The following is a 5,780-nucleotide window of genomic DNA, read 5'->3' as shown; positions in this document are numbered from 1 at the left end:
GACGCCAAGTGAAGAGGATCATATTTTCATGTGTCTTTTAGCCATTTGTATGTCTTTTTTTGGAGAAATGTCTGTTCATGTCTTGGGCCCATTTCTTGATGGGATTATTTGTTTTTTTTTCAGTTTTGAATTTGATAAGTTCTTTATAGATTTTGGATCCTAGACCTTTATCTGATATCTCATTTGCAAATAATCTTCTCCCATTCTGTAAGCTGCCTTTTACTATTATTGTTTCATTTGCAGTGCAGAAGTTTTTATCTTGATGAAGTTCCAATAGTGCAATTCAGCTTTCATTTCCCTTGTCTTTGGAGAAGTGCTGAGCAAGAAGTTGCAGTGGCTAAGGCTGAAGAAATTGCTGCTTGTGTTCTCTATGATTTTGATGGATTCCTGTCTCACATTAAGGGTTTGCCATTTTAAGTTTATCTTTGTGTATGGTGTAAGAAAAAGGTCCAGATCCATCCTCCTACATGCAGCTGTCCAATTTTCTCAGCACCATATGTTAAAGAGCTATTCTTTTCCATTGGATATTCATTCCTGCTTTGTCAAAGATTAGTTGACCATTGAGTTGAGGCTCTGTTTCTGGGCTCCCTATTCTGTTCCATTGATCTATGTGTCTGTTTTTCTGCCAGTACCATATTGTCTTGATGATGACAGCTTTGTAATAGAGCTTGAAGTCTGGTTTTGTAATGACACCAGCATTGGTTTTCTTTTTCAACATTAATTTGGATTTTTTGGGTCTTTCCTGATTCCATAAAAATTTTAGGATCATTTGTTCCAGCTCTGTTAAAAATATCAATGATAGTTTGATAAGGATTGCACTGAATGTGCAGATTGCTCTGGGGGAGCATAAACATTTTAACAATATTTATTCTTCCAATCCATAAGCATGGATTTTTTTTTACATTTCTTTGTATCTTCATTAATTAATTTCACAAGTGTTCTGTAGTTTTTAGAATACAGATACTTTACCTCTTTGGTTAGGTTTATTCCAACAAAAACCTTATGGTTTTTGTTGCAATTGTAAATGGGATTCTTTGATATCTCTTTCTTCTGTCTCATTGTCAGTGTATAGAAATGCAACTGATTTCTGTGTATTAATTTTATATCCTGCCACTTTGCTGAATGAATTGCTGTATGAGTTCTAGCAATTTTAGGGTGAAATTTCTTGGATTTTCCACATAAAGTGTTATGTCATCTGTGAAGAGTTTGACTCCTTTGATAATTTGAATGCATTTTTTGTTTTTTTGTTTTCTGATTGCTGAGGCTAGTACTTCTAATATCATGCTGAACAACAGTGATGAGTGTAAGCATCCCTGTCGTGATCCTGACCTTAAGGGAAATGCTCTCCTTTTTTTCCCCATTGAGAATGATATTTGCTGTGGCCTTTTCGTAGATGGCTTTTATGCTATTGAGGTATATTTCCTCTATCCCTACACTGTGGAGAGTTTAATAAAGAAAGAATGCTGTATTTTGTCAAATGCACTTCCTAAATTAATTGAAAGGATTGTATGCTCCTTTTTCCTTCTTTTATTAATGTGATGTATCACATTGATTGATTTGCAAATGTTGAATGACTCTTTCTTCCCAGTGATAAATCCCATTTGGTCCTGGTGAAAAATCCTTTTAATGTATGGTTGAATCCTGTTGGCTAGTATCTTGGTATTTTGTCATCCTTATTCACTGGGGAATTGATCTGCAATTCTCCTTTTTGATGGGGTCTTTGTTTGGCTTGGGGTCAAGGTAATGTTGGCCTAATAGAATGAATTTCAAAGACTTTTTAAAAAAATTTCTATTTTTTTGAAACATCAGAAAGCATCAGAAGACTAGGTATTATTTCTTCTATAAATATTTGGTTGAATTACCCCTGGGAAGGCATTGGGCCTTGGACTCTTTCTTGTTGGGAGATTTTTGATTACTAATTCAATTTCCTTTCTGGTTATGGATCTGATCAGATTTTCTTTCTTCCTGTTTCAGTTTTGGTAGTTTATAAGTTTCCAGAAATACATGCATTTCTTCTAGATGGCCTGATTTTTTGGCATATATTTGCTCATAATATGTTTTAAAAATTGTTTGTATTTCCTGGGGGTGGTCATGCCTCTCCTCTTTCATTCTTGATTTTATTAATTTGGATCCTTTCTCTCTTTTTTTTTTATTTTTGATAAGTATGCTTAAGGATTTATTAATCTTATTAATTCTTAAATAATCAAGTTCTAGTTTTATTGATCTGTTCTACTGTTCTGGTTTATATTTTATTGATTTCTGACCTAATCTTTGTTACTTCACTTCTCCTGCTGGGTTTCAGCTCAGTTTGCTGTTTTTTCTCAAGCACCTTTAGGTGTAAAGTTAGCTTGTATATTTGTAATTTTTCAAAGTTTTTGAGAGGCATGGATGTCCTTTGGGAGGTAGGACATCCTTTATTGTATCCCAAAGATTTTGAAGAGTTGTTTTCATTTTCATTTGTTTCCATGATTTTTAAAAATTCTTCTATAATTTCCTGGTTGATTCATTGATTCTTTAGTAGTATGTTTTTTAGCTTCCAAGTGTTTTAGTTCCTTCAAAATTTCCTCTCGTGATATAGTTCAAAATTAAAACCATCATGGTCTGAAAATATGCAGAGAATAATTCCAACCTTTTCACATCAATTGAGACCTGATTTGTGACCCAGTGTGTGGTCTGTTCTGGAGAATGTCCCATGTGCACTTAAGAAGAATGTATATTCTATTGCTGTAGGATAGGATGTTCTGTATATATCTTTGAAGTCCTTTTGGTCTGGTGTGTCATTCAAAGCTCTTGTTCCCTTGTTGATCTTCTGCATAGATGGTCTGTTTATTGTTGTGAGTGGGGTATTGATGTCCTCTACTATTATTGTAATGTTATCATTGTGTTTCTTTAATTTGGTTATTAACTATTTTATATAATTGGCTGCTCCCAAATTAGGAGAATTTTTTTAAATACTTGTTAGATCTTCTTGTTGGATAGATCCTTTAATTATGATAGTGTCCTTCTTCATACCTTACTACAGTCTTTAGTTTAGAATCTAACTTGTCTGATATGACAGTTCCTATCCCAGCTTTCTTTCAAGGTCCAGTAACATGATGAATCAATCTCCAACAACTCACTTTTCATCTGGAGGTATCTTAGGACTCAAATGAGCTTCTTGTTGGTAGCATACGGATGGGTCTTGTTTTTTATCCATTCTGATAACCTGTGTCTTTTGACTGGAACATTTGGCTCATTTGCATTTAGAGTAACCATTGAAAGATCATTTTGGTGCCATTCTATTTCCCAAGGATCTTTAGATTGAGCCCTACATAAGGGTCCTTGCTCAAGGGGAACCCGTTTCTCCCTATCCCTCTGTTATCCCTCTCCTTCTGCTTGCCACTCTCCCTGCTTGTTCTCTCCCTCTCTCTCTCTCTATAAAATACATGAATAAAAATCTAAAAATAAATACCTCGGTGAAGTAGGTTTATAAGGAACCTACTTCAACATAACAAAGTTCACATGAAAAACCCCTAGGTAACATCATTCTAAATCAGGAAAAACTGATAGAATTTCCCCTAAGAAACTTAGAACTTTCTTGTTCAGAAACAAGACAAGGATATCTACTCAACGTAGTACTGGAAGTCTTAGCCACAGCAATTAGACAACTAAAAGAAATTTTAAAAATTTCCAAAGTGGTAAGGAAGAAGTAAAAATTTCACTCTTTGTGGATGATATGATACTCTATATAGAAAATCATAAAGACCCCCATCAAAAAACAAACACTAGAACTGATCAATGAATTCCGTAAATTCAGAGGATAAAAAATCAATGTGTAGGAATCCATTGCATTCCTATTCACTAATAATGAAGCAGTAGAAACTAAGAAAATAATTTCATTTATAATTGCCTCAAAAATAACAAAGTCCCTAGGAATAAACTTAATCAAGTATGTGAAAGACCTGTACTTTGAAAAAGTATAACAAGCTGGTAAAAAAAAAAAATAAATAATGACACAACAAAATGAAAAGACATTATATGCTTGTGGATTAGAAAAATATATGTTGTTAAAATGTCCATATTACCCAAAACAATCTACACATTTACTACAAGCCCTACAAAATAACAACAGCATTTTTCACAGAACTAGAACAATCAATCCTAAAATTTGCTTAGAACCACAAAAGACCCTAAATACCCAAAGCAATCTTGAAAAAGAAACAAAACTGGAAGAATCACTGTCCCAGACTTGAGTTACTCTACAAAGCCATAGTAATCACAGCAGTAGAATACTGGTACAAAAATAGACACATAGATCAATGGAACAGAAGAGAAACTCATAAATAACCCCACATTATATGGTAAATTAATCTTTGACAAAGGATGAATGTATATTCAATGGGAAAATGTCTCATCGACAATTGGTATTGGGAAAACTGGACATCCATACATCAAAGAATGCAACTGAACCAGTTTCTTACATCATACAGAAACATAAATCAAAAATGGAGTAATGACTTAAGTATGAGATGCAAAACGATAAAATTTTTCAAAGAGAACACAGGCAGTAAATTCTCTGACAGCAGGCATAACAACATTTTTCTAGATATGTCTCCTGAGACAAGGGAAACAAAAGCAAATAAACTATTGGGACTACATAAAAATGCTTTTGTAAAGTGAAAGAACAATCAATAAAAGTAAAAGACAACCTACTGAATGGGAAAAGATATTTGCAAATGACATATCCCACAAAGGGTTAATAATCCAAAATATAAAAGTAACAATAAAATTCGCACCAAGAAATAAAAAAAATCCAATTTAAAAATGAGCAAAAAAAAAATGAACACACATTTCTTCAATGAAGACATACAGGTGGTCAAGAGACATATGAAAAATGTTCAATGTCACTCATCATCAGGGAAATGTAAACCAACATTACAATGAGATATTACCTCATACATGTCAAAATGGCTAAAATCACAAATACAAGAAACAACAGGTATTAGCATGGATGTAGAGCAAAAGGAACACTTGTGCAGTGTTGGTGGGAATGCAATCTCATGCAGCCACTCTTGAAAACAGAATGGAGGTTCCTCAAAATTTAAAAATAAAACTCCCTTACACTCACACTTCTGGGAATTTATTGAAAGAATGCAAAAACACTAATTCAAAGAGATAGTATGCACCCTTTTTATATCTGTGTTATTTATAATAGCCAAGATATGGAAGCATCCCAACTTTCCATTGATTGATGAATGGATAATGAAGATGTGGTATAGATATACAATGGAATATTAGCCATAGAAAGAATGATATCTTGCCATTTGCAATAACATGGTTGGACCTAGCATTATGCTATGTGAAGTAAGTCAGTCAGAGAGAGATAAATACTATATGATTTTATTCATATGTGTTAGTTAATAAAACAAAAAAGAAAAGGGAAAAAATATATAGAGAGAAAGAATCCAAGAAACAGATCCTTAATTAAGGAGAACAAATGGATAGTTAATGGAAGGGATGTTGGTGGGGTGATGGGTTAAATAGATGATGGGAATTAAGGAGTGTATTTATGGTGATGGCCACTGAATCATGTATGGAAACATTGAATCACTATACTTTAAGACTTGAAAGGAACAAAACATGGTATGTTAACTAACTGGAATGAAAATAAAAACTTAAGAAAAAAAATAAATGGCATGGATCAAAAAAAAAATTGAGAAAAAGAAAGAAAAGCATTAGATGCTAGAATACTTATATAGTGAACTACCTCTCCCTCCTCCACCTAAACTTGAACCTATATC

This window comes from Mustela putorius, unplaced genomic scaffold, assembly GCF_011764305.1.
Source record: "Mustela putorius furo isolate JIRA1106 unplaced genomic scaffold, ASM1176430v1.1 tig00000106_pilon_pilon_pilon, whole genome shotgun sequence".
Taxonomy (NCBI): Eukaryota; Metazoa; Chordata; class Mammalia; order Carnivora; family Mustelidae; genus Mustela; species Mustela putorius.
Note: the sequence above shows the minus strand (reverse complement) of the source record.